The 13,651-nt window shown below is 43.5% G+C and overlaps 1 protein-coding gene across 8 annotated transcripts in view; it reads right to left on the bottom strand.

Moving 5' to 3' along the window:
- The window catches only part of RNF111 (ring finger protein 111), a 52,547-nt gene that overhangs the window by 38,713 nt on the left and 183 nt on the right, over nt 1-13,651 (bottom strand). For 4 of the 8 annotated variants that reach the window (XM_058033433.1, XM_058033431.1, XM_058033434.1 and 1 more), the window contains exon 1: nt 3,951-4,033. The gene's annotated coding sequence lies outside the window, so the exon portion shown is untranslated. Of the gene's footprint in view, nt 1-3,546; nt 3,612-3,950; nt 4,100-6,468; nt 6,564-13,252; nt 13,275-13,651 lie in introns of those variants that run through there. The other 4 variants (XM_058033429.1, XM_058033428.1, XM_058033436.1 and 1 more) reach the window with 4 other exon arrangements.

Below are 13,651 nucleotides of genomic sequence, written 5' to 3' on the forward strand. Positions count from 1 at the left end.
AGTCTACTTAATTTTATCCCCTAAAAAATTCTTTTGGGGCCTTCAAGGTTTGCTTCCTGATGCCTAAGTCAATTCAGCTCACTATGCAATTATCCTGTAACAGAAACATCAGGACACTTACAGGACAGCTCTGGCATGCCTCTGTAGTGCCAGGCTGCCATTCACCTCAGACTGAACAACACTGCACTCCTAGGGAGAGACTGCTGAAGTGTCTGCCTCACCTCTTCCAACAGAGCCCAGCACACAACAGCTACAGAGGAGCTCTTCAGGACAGGATCCATGGCTGGAACAGACAAAATCCACAGAGCATGTGCAGATGGATGCACCTCCTGTTAACAGCTGAGAGCAATGCTGCAGAGCCCCCCAGCACAGGGGAGCTGGGCTGCACAGAGCCCTGTGAGCACAGGGGAGCTGGGCTGCACAGAGCCCTCACACAGCAAAGGGGAGCTCGGCTGCACAGAGCCCCCCAACACAGGGGAGCTGGGCTGCACAGAGCCCCCCAACACAGGGGAGCTCGGCTGCACAGAGCCCTCAGAGCACAGGGGAGCTGGGCTGCACAGAGCCCTCAGAGCACAGGGGAGCTGGGCTGCACAGAGCCCCCCAGCACAGGGGAGCTGGGCTGCAGTACACTGAGTCAGTCCAAGGCCATAAAAGCTTCAAGGAAATCCCAGCCTGAATCAAGCATCACCATTCACACACTCAACTGGACAAGGAATCTGCCTGCCTTTGCAGGATGGATTTGACAAAAATCTATTTGATATTGCAGGTGCATTTGACAAAAATGGTGCTCACAAGCACATTTTTCAGTCTAGACATTTCTTTGCTATGTCCTAGGCTTAAATCAGTTAGCTACATTAACACTATGTAAATCATGGGTTTAAGATAGAAGCATTATGATTTGGCAATCAGGAATGTTTTGGCTTCAGTGAACTCCAGGACAAATATAACAGCATTGAACTTCAGACTAAAAAGTTGCAGTTTTATAAAGTGATGACAAAATGCAATTTTTTATTGGAACTTAAGATCTTAACTAGAAATTGTGCTTCCCAAGACAGCTAGGAAAGTTCTGAGATACACAGCCATCAAAAATTATTTTAAAAATTGTTTCTTAGTCCCCCTGGCATTTTTGACCTTTGAGGTATGTGTAATTCTTCTTGATGTAGTGTCATTTTGCAAACACTTCTCAATGAAGCTTTGAGGAGCAAAGTTAAACATGATCTTTGCCACAGCAGCTAGTAAGAGCCTTTCAAATGAGACTTGTGAAATTAACCATTAGGACAGTTTTATGCTGCTCTTCAGGAAACCTATGAGAAGTAGGGGATTTTACAGGTACTAAACTGAGCAGATCTGCCAGTTTCAGGGGAAAGGACACTGCAGCAGACTTCTCCACTCTGCACCCAGCAGAGACAAAAGTAAACATTTTACCTAACAGCAGTCAAATATTAGGACTAAACTGTATTGGGGAAAAAATGACAGAAGCAAATAGCCCTTCCTGGCCTCTTGCTCCTAAAGCCATGAACCAGCCTTCTCAGATTTCACTTGGTGAACACTCAGTAAGGAAGACATCATTTTAATTTAGGGCAATTCCTTTTCCAAATAGCATAAACTACATAAAACAACAAAATAATCATGTTTTATCACCAGATCTCTAGTGGTTTGGCTGTCTGCATGTCAGTAAGGGTGAAAAGAGATTTATAAACATGCATATTGAGTAACATTGTATGGGATACATGTACAAGGTAAGGATAGGATAATTACTCAAAATTGTAGTCTCCTAAGTTTTGCCAGTGTAGCTGCTTTCAAAGTTTACAGAGCTCTTGTAAGAAACACAAGATGTATCCTCTGCTGAAGTCTTTAACTAGTGAACTTCCTTCAAGGTTAAGTACAGATTGGTGGGGATTCTTGGTGGCTCAGGCCTAGCAGGGAATCCTAATGGGGCAGAAGGAAAGGAAGAAAAGAAAATGTTTCTTTCACCAACCCAAACTTTTTCTTACAACTCACTTAAAGGAGACTGCACATCAGGAAAGCCATGAGGAACTCTTCATACAATATCTGCCTATGGCAAATCCATCTCTCTGTACTATCCCCATTGTTTACCTGTGAATTAAATCATCCTGTTCCCCATCCCATCATCACTCCCCCCTCAATTTTTTCCTATTTATTCAACTGCTTGACATGCAAGCTGCTATAATCCATCAGCCATGGAGGAGGGCATTATAACTTCCATCTTCTCAAAGGAATGTCCTCACCATTAGAGGAAATAGAAACAAATGAAAGATTGTACATCTTGGAAAAAGAAGGCAGCAACTGCTGTCAGCTAAATGTTACTGCAACACAGCCACCTCCAGTGAAAATCAACTGCTGTAACTGATCTGGTTATGTAGGTCAACAAAGTTACTAATTCAAATATAAACTGGAATCACAGTCCTGTTAAGATACACTCTTAATACACTTTTACAAAAGCCGTTGCTTCATTAAAGACATATTTCTGAAAGGTCAGAGTGTTCTCATCCATATTTTGAAAGGACATGCAAAATATGCATGAGTGCTGTGAGCTGCTCACCCTCAAGCTCCCAATACCAGACACAATCTCATCTGTAGCTGACAGGGCTTCAGCCATCAACAAAAAACACCAGATTTTTAAATATGCAAGATTTCAAGAGCTTTTAAAACAGGAAGCTTGGTGCCTTCTACTCTATTTTTTAATTAAAGTGAACCATAAAATGTTCCTACAGCCTTTCCCACCTTATGAACTCCATAGGTGATTCTATACTGTGGATGAGTGCACAGACAGGTGACCAGATGTTCACTCTATCAAATTAACCAAGATCATTTCTTTTGCTGTCAATCCTTGCACATCAGCAAGGATTATCCTGTCTAACAGGGTTTGCTTTTCATCCCTCCCTGCCTGCCCCAAGACAGTCCCTTACCCAAAAAAAAGTAAGTGCAAAACTTAAATTGCTTAGTTCTGACAGCAAGAACTATGGATATGTGAACAACAAGAAGATGTAATTTCCAATTTTAAGACTGGCAAAGCATTTTATCTATTTAAATATTAGTTGTCCTGGAAAAGCTTTCTACTAAGTATCCAGCATTAAAATACCTTTGGAATTTTCTACAAGTTACAACAAAGACAAGGAAAGACCTTATACTGAAAACAGCTTTCCTTTCATAGTTTGTTATACAGATACCATGACAAACCCAGATCTACATAATGAGCAGTCAAATATTATCTTTTTGTTCAAACCTTTTGTTTCTAAAATAACTGCGCTAGAACCAAATTCTTCTAATTACAGCAAACTCTTACCTCCTGCATTATGTCCTCTTCTTCAGAAGTACTTGGCTATCAGGAATTAAGGGTCTCATTTAATAGCTAAAGCAACCAGGCCTTGCTTATGATTTAATAAAATCATTTCAAGCCATGGAAGAGCTCATTCAAACAACATGAAAATTCCATGAATGCATGCTCAGCCCTAATCACAAAAACACTTAATAAAGTACATACCCTTAGCACCTGCCCATTGCAACAGTGACAGGCCCACGTACCTCTGATGATCCTGGCCTACATTTCTGAATGAACGGTACTTCCTTGTTCATCAGGCAAAAACCAGCTGAAAACGGTGATTTTTTTAAAACACGGGTTAAGAGAACACTAACTTCGCAAACAAAACAAATGACGTCATAACAAACGCTATTACGCACAGAAATAGAAACTCATTTCCCTAAGGGGAAAATTTGTGACAAAACCCCAGAGAGTGCTGCGGCTGCCCGCAGTGAAGACACGGCTTTGTGCGTCAACGAGGCGCTGAATAAAAAAGGAAAAATACATTTCTGCGTGAAGTTCCCACCCGCCGCACAGCCCCGCGGCTCAGCGCTGCCGTCAGGGCTCGGGGCGGGGGAGCCCCGGCCGGGCCCGGCCCCACCCGCGGGGTCCCCGCCGCCCCCCGTACCTGAGACAGCGAGGCCGCGGGGGAAGGGGCGGGTGCCGCCGGCGCCCTGCGCAGGGCCGAGGGGTAGAAGCGGCCCCGGTGGGCGCCGCAGTGACCCCGCGGCGCTTCCCGGCGCGGCTCGAGAGGCCGCAGCGTCCTGGCTGTGCCGGTGCGGCAGCTGCCCCCGGTCCGGTCCCGGTGCGGCCGCTGCGCCGGGCGGGCCCCGCTCTGTTGTGGCGCAGCCCCCGCCGCTCCCTGCCCAGCGCAGCGCGACACTCGGCGCTGCTTTACAGCCGCCCGCAAAGCGCAGCCGCGCCGGCGCGCGCCCCGCCTCCCGCCGCGCCCCCTGCCGGGCGGCGGCGCCACAACGCGGGCTGAGGAGGGGACAGGGCGGGCTCCTGAGGGCACCGGGCTGCCCGGGATGGGCTGACCGACGGGCTACACGGCCCTGGCTGCCTTCGCTGCTGCTGCATGTACACGGCTGTGTGTGTATACGTAAAGCGGTGGTGTCAGAGCATGGACCGGGTTCTGCTCGGTGGTGCCGGGGAATGGGACACCAGGCAATGGGCAGAAACATGCAAAGAAAGTTCCACCCGACCTGGGAAAGAACTTCTTCACTGTGCAGCGGAGCAAGCGCTGGATCAGGCTGCCCTGGTACCCCACAGCTGGACGCAGCCCTGTGCCGTGGCCTCTGGGATGACCCGGCTTGAGCAGGGAGGTCAGACCAGCGGGGGACCCCCTGTGCTCCCCTCCAACCTGACCCTTTCTGTGATGTCCCCTCTAGGACTTGTGTAAAAGCCATTCCTTGTCTAAAAACCATTCCTTCTCTGCCCAGCGCTGTGTCTGCCCTTGACTTGGCAGTATCTATCTCACAGCTGCCTGTCCTGCAGCCAGTGACAGGTGCAGCTGAGGTCATGCCAACAAATCCCAACTCTCCATCCCAGCTCCTTAGCAATAGGAATTTATTTGCGTTTACTGCACAGTGCAGTCAGTGACTCGGGCTGAGGCGAGCCTTCCCCCTCTCCATTAGTGATGTGCACACAAAGGGTGAGGAGCCTGTTCCGTACAGTGGCTGTGTGTGACAGGACAGCACAGCTTTGGTAAAGTTCTCATACAGCAGCAAACCTCAGTGTTTGCTGACTTTGCAACTGCCAGAGGCCAGGATATCTCTGCCAGAGATGACCTTTCATCAATGTCAGGTACACATTGCAGCTCCAGACTGAAACACTGCATAGACAAGGATCCTGTACTGTCAGTGACCAACAGCTACATTAACCCGAGGCTTTGGAGCAGAAGGGTACAGTCTGGTGTACAAATAGTTAAAAGATCTTACTCAGAACGCACTGCACCAGAGAGTCATCAGCACACAACAGTTCCTAGTGTTTTGGAGGAGCTAAACAACCTGCATGCACCATTACAAAAGAAATGGTCACTGGGGAAAAATGCATGTTGACACTATTAATTGCATGAGTTTCTGAACAGAATTTCCTTGTAGCAAAAGTGGATAAAACAACATGGAAATTAGACTCATAAGTGTACAAAATGCAAAAAGTGCTATAGCACATAAATGATATGGAAATAAAGACTTTTGCAGCTTAATGTGTGAAATGAGAACACAGGAAGAAGTGAGACCCACATAGAATGAAGGTGGAAAAAAGGATCACAGGTTATTTCATGTGGTTCCATGAGCAAAGCAACAATTAATTTCAGTTTGCAATAAAGACAATACCACAGGTTTTCCAGCACTAACTGTCCACCTTTCTCTACATATTTCTTGTGGTGTTGGGTATTTTTTTTAAGTCATGTCACGTCCAGCTAATTTCAGTAAACAAAGACACCGAGCCACAGATGAAATAACCAACGAAACTGGGGAGAATGTGAAGACAGCAACAGACAGTGGGAGGAAGGTCACATCATTCCATAGAGGTCACTAGAGGTTTGACTGTGTAAGCAATTTTAATATTTTCCATTAAGCACTAGACCTAAAGTTGGAATACTTTACTAAAAATCAGCTGGGGAAAAACAATCAACACAATATATGGGAAGAAGTGAATCACCCTGAGGACTAATAGAAGCAAAGGGAAAAAACATCAAATACAAAGAATGTGCACTTGAATGTTAATGACCAAAAGTTTTGGGTATTTGTCAGGTAAAAGGCAGCTGGATGCCAACTTCAATTACCAATGTAATTAAGTAAATGACCATCAGTCAACAACATTTTGTAGACATGAAAAAGCAAATATGTCTGTATAATAATTTAGTCTAAGTAATTCTCAGAGAGAGAAGTTTCAGTGCTATTGCAAAAATTACTCCTAATGTAGTCTTGCAACTACTTTATGCAGCTTTTTTAAAATATGTATCCAAGGAAGATGAACTCTAATCTTAGTGGGAGACTCAAGAAAATACAGTATAGATAATATGAGAGGAAGCTAATAAAAATTTGGCTGGATTATTTTAAGAAATGAGACAGAGGAGCACTGTGAATAAGCTGATCAGAGACAAATATCAATTTAAAAAACACACTGAGTTACGTATTTACCTCTTTGTGTAATAATTGGTTTGAACTCTTGTGTCAAAGGTGACAGAAAGGTTGTTCTTGGTAGAGAAAATGTAGAGTCACTCTCTGCTCACCAACTGAAAGACATATAAAAGATCATTTCAAAACCAAAACAGGTGGCTAAAGTTTTCAGTTCACAAGTTAAAAAGTAAAGCAGTCCTGATTTTCTCCCAGTGAGAAGTCACAGCAGCCAAATTATCTGTAAATGTTCTGTGTATAATTCTGTAGACCTTTCTGTAACAAAAGGCAGAATTTCTAGGATCTTTATTGGCTAAGATTTCCTAACATCTATTTCAATATGGACCACCAGTTGATAAGAATCTAGTAATTTGCAGGCCAGTCACCCTTAAAAAAACTCTTGATAAAAATTAGTTTGTCCATTATTGACTGGTTATGAATGTAACTTTAAAAGAAAGGTGATGTAGAAAATACTTCAGTGCCCAGAATTATTCACTATTTTTGAAAATCTAACCTTCCATCGATGCCTTTCATGGAAGTTTTTTCTGCCATTATCTTAGTGTCTTGCAGAGACAGACAGTTGTCTTGAAATTACATTATTGATTCCTTGAAACAAGCCAAAACATTTTCCTTCTCACACTTCTTAGGTACAGAAAACCAAAAGATTAATGGAATAATTCTAAATCACTAATGCAAATTTCAGAATGGCTTTCAGTCTATGGTGTCATCAGTTCACACTGAACTCTTCAACTTCTTCTAACTACAGCTGAACAAAACCATTAATATGCACACCCCAGGCCCTGGCAGAACTAAAAGACATGGAGAAGAAACTATTTTATCCCAGACCAAAACCTGCCAGCCAGCAGGAGATTGCACTTTACATTTTTGGCAAAAAGACAAAAAAAAAGTAACCCCCTTATCCTGAGGTACCTGCAGCAGGTTACTTTGTTTGGGACACAGCTCTGTGCAGAGCTTTTGTCTTGGACACAGCTCAGTGCAGGGCTGCTGGAGCAGTTTGCTGGCCCAAAATGAAAGCAAGGCACAGCTTTTTCCAGGGCTGAGCAGCAGCTTCTGGAACAGCCCCATGGGCACGGGGCCAAGGGCTGAGCTGCACTCACACAGAGGGCTGGCTCTGCTCTGGGCCCTGCTGGCTGAAACCTGGCAGTGACCAGGACAGGATGGAAGGTGCTCACCTCCAAAACTCTGCCACAGCCAGGAGTGTGGCTCTGTCCCTCACAGCCAGCAGTGTGGCTCTGTCCCTCACAGCCAGCAGTGTGGCTCTGCCACTCACAGCCAGGAGTGTGGCTCTGCCACTGACAGCCAGCAGTGTGGCTCTGTCCCACACAGCCAGCAGTGTGGCTCTGCCACTGACAGCCAGCAGTGTGGCTCTGTCCCTCACGGCCAGCAGTGTGGCTCTGTCCCTCACAGCCAGCAGTGTGGCTCTGCCACTGACAGCCAGCAGTGTGGCTCTGTCCCTCACGGCCAGCAGTGTGGCTCTGTCCCTCACAGCCAGCAGTGTGGCTCTGTCCCTCACAGCCAGCAGTGTGGCTCTGTCCCTCACAGCCAGCAGTGTGGCTCTGTCCCTCACGGCCAGCAGTGTGGCTCTGTCCCTCACAGCCAGGAGTGTGGCTCTGTCCCTCACGGCCAGCAGTGTGGCTCTGCCCCTCACAGCCAGCAGTGTGGCTCTGTCCCTCACAGCCAGCAGTGTGGCTCTGTCCCACACACCAGCAGTGTGGCTCTGTCCCTCACAGCCAGCAGTGTGGCTCTGTCCCTCACAGCCAGCAGTGTGGCTCTGTCCCTCACAGCCAGGAGTGTGGCTCTGTCCCTCACGGCCAGCAGTGTGGCTCTGCCCCTCACAGCCAGCAGTGTGGCTCTGTCCCTCACAGCCAGCAGTGTGGCTCTGCCACTGCTGGGGGAGCTGTCCCTTACCCAGGGTATTCATCGGGCCATCCTTGGCATTTACATCAGATTTACTTCTGTAGACTTAACATGGACCACACTCAAGCATACATTTAAATATTTGCACAAGTTAAGGCAACTTACAATTATTAGTAATATTAATAATACGTAAAGCCCCTTGTCATATGTTGTGAGGATGACACAGAAAACCAGATAATACAGAAATATTTCTGTGTTAGATCACAAAAACTTTGGGATTGGTACTTGGATGATAAATAGTCACAGCTCCAGTTAGCCCAGATGAAGATCTTAACAATGAAAACTGGAGAAATAGGGAAAAGATAAAAAATCCTGAAATATTTATATTATGAAAAATTGCTATTAGGAAACAAGAAGAGAATGATCATTTGCAGAATCAAAAATAAAACTTGATGGTTGCCTGTGCTATACATTTTCTGATGGAAATTTTCAAATGCAATTAATCAAAGAGTTTTCAAAAGCTCTGGAAAATAACATGCACCACTCAGGTAATTTATATTTGTAAGATATATGGAAAAACAAAACACCCAGCATTACATATTTGATATATACATAGTAAATACATATATAATGTTGATCTAGAAGTGACCCAGCAGTCACTGAGTTGATTTCGTGTTGTACAGCCTGATAAGGCTCTGTAAGGTTGGACACAGCACTTTCACAGCACATGACTTCTGAAATTATGCAAATCCCTGCTAAGGTCCCACAGTATCTTTCTGAGATTATCTGATAGCTTAAGTATTTAAGTTGCCATATAATTAAGAAGGTGTGGTGCATATAATTACTTGGAAATAGCTAGTTTGTTGACAGTATTTTTAATAGTTCTTTTTCTTATTCAAAGACAAATATGTCACCAAGCTCTTAGTAGAAAGATCACAAGATATTCCTATTTACTCTTTCAGTGCTTGTACAATAATGGGGCCAAACACATTTTTGTGTTTTAATGATGCATCAGTGGCTATTTTTAGAGCAATTAGGTTTAAAACAAACAAAAGCATCCTGCATTTAATGGTCTGACTTTGCACTAAGAAATTCAATAGCCATTTCCTAGACTGTATGTATGGTTTCAGTGGTAAAATGTAAGATATCTGTGTTTATTTACAACTGGATTTATGTTATTTTCCTTCTGTTCTCCAGAATAATTATAATGAGAGCAATTGAGAGATCAGAAATTCATTTTTACAACCTCCTCTGACTGCTCATCATGCAGTACATTTATAATACATCAAAAAGAAAACTATACATTCAGAGTGGAAAAAGCTACTTTTTTATAGCAGTGATACATATTAAATTATCAGTGATTTTTATCTCAAAGTGTATCTATTGTCAGGCATTCACTGAAATCTCCAAGTAGTTACTCTTGCTCTGTCTGCAGTCCAGAGAAATAGTGCAGTTTAAAATTGTAGCAACCAGTCAGTGTAACATGAGAACTAGGACAAGACTCAGTGTCTTTCAAAGGAAAAAGGATCCTTCCTGCTATTTCAGTTAGTCCAGTACCAGCCTAGCCTGACTTTTAAAAAGGGTTAGACTGAAAAAGGAACTGAGTCACTGCATCATATATTCCTGTAATAACTAGCTTTCATGTAGTCAGCCCCAAAAATCCAAAAATCTGTACTAGAAACTTGGATTTTGGAAGCAAACAAAGAAAAGTTTTAGAGTTGTTGTTAACTAAAGTTAAGAGTAAAGACACAGACTGCAAAAGTCAGTTTTGAAAGAAGCAATATGTTAAGCAGAGAAGTACACAGATCTTTGCCATAAAAAAGAGAAATATGTTTCAAGTGAGACAGGGTTATATTTCAATGAGACAGGGTTCTGTTTAACTGTATAGATTGTATTTGGAGGTGACCTTCCAGCACCACAAACCCCTCCCCTTTTCCTGAACCAACATCTCTTTTTTTCAGAAAGGGATATGGACAAATGGATGGCTGTGTGAAGAGAAGGAAACTGGGACAGCCTGTTGATTCTAGCTGAATGCTCTAGCCAGGCTTCCTTACAGAAAAGAGGAAAGAACCACTTCTCTATGCTTAAAAACACCAAATACCCCTTTATTTTTACACAGCCCAAACACACTAAAACTGCAGTTTTAATTAATTTAAAAATTCTGGTTCCATCCTCATCAAGCCATTAAAGAGAGGAGAATGTTGCTGTTTGCTCCTGCACTGAGCTTCAGTGTCAGGCTGGGAATGGACTGGGCTCAGAAGCTGGGACTGGGATAATCTACACAGAAAAACCCCACCAAGGAACAAAGCCCAGGGGAAAATGTGACAAATCCAAGGATATTCACAGCTTCCAGCTGTCTCACATACAAAGTAGACAAAAACCAATTTACAGGAGCACAGGTCTGTACTTGTTTAAATACTAATATATGGGTCAGACATTTCTCCTCTTTGGAAGTCTATAACCATTTCCTAATCAAACCTTTCCACAAATTTCAGAACCTAATGGTAGAAAATAACACTTATTTTGAAAACTGGCAGATGTTTCAAGAGACTAGCAAAGGACTGAGTGTTTTTCTTTAGGAAAAAACCCAAACAACATAACAATCAAACAAACAGGAAAGTAAAATCCAGTCAACTTGATTAAAATTCCCAGAATGAATTCAAAAAATATTTGTTGATACCTGAAAACTACCAAAATGATAAATACCAACCAATATGATTTGTTCATAACAGTCTATCAAATCAACCTAGTTTTCTATGTCTGGTTCTACAAATAAATAAATACATAAATAAATTGAAGATCTTCACTTTAGCAAGGCTCTTCTGTTTCATTGACATTTTCACAAGAAAGATATGGAGATTTGATCTGGAGAGAAAATCCACCAATTTGATGCAAAATTGGTTGTACTTTGAGGATCACTATTATCAAAATGGATAAATACTAAATTTCCATCAAACAAAATTCCCTGTATACTTCCATATTGTAATCTCTTTGCAGAAGGCTTAGAGACCACACTTACAAACCTGGGGCTGCCCCCTGGCTGGGAGGTGCTGCAAAGAGGAGAAGCAAGAGTAGAGTTTGAAATCATTGCAACAGGGGGATGATGATTCTGCAAACACTCAGCAAAGAAATCAGCTGCACAGAGGAGAGTAATTGTTGTCATAAACTTGCAGAAAAGAAACCAGTGGGCAGAGTGGACCACAAGCAGAACACAGCAAGTTCATGAGGTTGGAAAAGGCATGCACTCTGCTGAGATGCACAAGCAGAAGAATTGCCACCAAGGTAACTTTGGGCAGTTGTGAAAAGTAAAAGAAATAATCTGTGCTTTTAATAAAAATCAACTCAAAAGAGAAAGACTGAAGAAAAATATGGTAACAGTCTCAATTTGTGCATAAAAGTGCTGCAAAAAGAGAACATTGTCCATATTCCCTTGGAATAAATCAGCTGAACTGCAGCAAAAGGTATTTAATCCAGACATTGGAAAAAGGAGAGTTAAGGACTAGACTAGACTGCCTGAGGAATGAGTGGAATCTGTGTTTAGGGCTTTAAGAACAGGTTATGCAAACATCCTTTAAAGTTGTTTTTATAATAGTTTATTGTGCCTTCAGGCAGGAGGATGACTGGGAATCCAGGTAAGGTCACTTTTGGCTCTCTTGGTTGCTTTTTATTTGGGGAGGGGACGTGTTAAGTGTAAAGCTTTAACATCTCCATGACCTCAACCAACAAGCACTGAGGTTTAGGTATGTCAAGAAATCCCTAAAAACCAGTGCAGGTGCTGTATTTGTTATCCCTCTCATCTTCCTTCCAGAAATGAGACACACTGAGCTCGCCTTCAGTAATTCTGGAACCCTCAGTGGGTTTTGGGTGTATTTGTACAAGTTCACCACAGCAAACCCGACAGCCCTGATTAAAATTTTGCTGCAGTGCTGAATTCAAGGTTAGATGAAAATAAAATAGGTCTTTTTCCATACAGCCACAAAAATGTTTCTGTAGTCTATAGTTAAGCTAGCATTCATCTATGAACCTCAAAGTCAATCCTGTTATATTTGATGCTAATAAAAATGTCACAAAAGACAGCATAATCAAAAATATGCAGTCTTATTTAAGATTGTTCTTTTTATAAAAACCTTGGTATCAACTGCAACAGCAGCATAACATAGCTAAGACATGCATGCAATTACCAGTCAAAACTGTGCTTTAAGGCTTCTGTGCATGTCTACTTTTAAATACATAGATTTTACCCTTTGTCAACTGATAACTACTTAATGAAAGTACTACTTCAGGTAATTTTGAAATGCACTTCCAAGTGCGCTTTTTAAAAAAATAAAGAGAATAGTAACAAATCTTTTAGGATTCAGAACTTAATTTGCAATAAAGATTTGTTAAATAAAACAAGCATTCATTTTTTAATTTCTGTCTATATGTAATTTCTGAAGAGACAGAATAAGAGGACTGTTGTGACTTCAATTTATAGGTACTTAAATTCTGCCTCATTTGAAGATTTAGTAGGAGTTTAACATCTGTTGTTGACAAAATAACTTTAAGCATTTCCTACAGCAAATGAATGAAAGGGAATTAAGAGGTAACATCTTCCATTACCTGGCACAAGTACAGCCTAATAAATCATAAAAAGAGATACTTTGGTAAAAATTTAAAACATTGGTATTGTACTTCTGGAATACTTCCAATAACAAACCGTTGCACAAACAGATCAATTGTTCATTTCCTAAAGTGCGACACACCAGTGGCACGCAGGAATCACATTTGTAGTTAGGCTGGGAAAGATTTCTGAGATCATGGAGTCCAGCCTGGGCTGAAATCAATGTCAGCAGGACCAAAGCACCCAGTGCCACGTCCAGCCCTTCCCTAAACACCTTCAAGGACAGTGACTCCACCACTCCCCGGGCAGCCCGTTCCAGTGTCCAATCACCTTTTCCGTGAAAAATTCTTCCTAATGTCAAACCTAAACCTCCCCTGCCGCAGCTTGAGACCGCGTCCTCCCGTCCTGTTGCTGTTCCCTGGGAGAAGGGAGCGACCCCCGCCCGGCTGCACCCTCCTGGCAGGGAGTTGTAGAGCGGTAAGGTCACCCCTGAGCCTTCTCTGCTCCAGGCTGAGCCCCCAGCTCCCTCAGCCGCTCCCCACAGCACAGGCGCTGCAGACCGCGCCCAGCCCCGGGGCTGTGCCCGCACACGGCGGGGCCGGGACGCGGCAGCCCCCGCTCCCCTCACGGGCAGGGCGGGCCCCGGGCGGGGCGGGCGCTCCGGGCCAGGTGCGCCATTCCGCGCCTGCGCAGAGGCGCGCGCCGGCCGCGCTCCATCCGGGCACCGCG

Source organism: Melospiza georgiana, chromosome 13, assembly GCF_028018845.1.
Source record: "Melospiza georgiana isolate bMelGeo1 chromosome 13, bMelGeo1.pri, whole genome shotgun sequence".
Taxonomy (NCBI): Eukaryota; Metazoa; Chordata; class Aves; order Passeriformes; family Passerellidae; genus Melospiza; species Melospiza georgiana.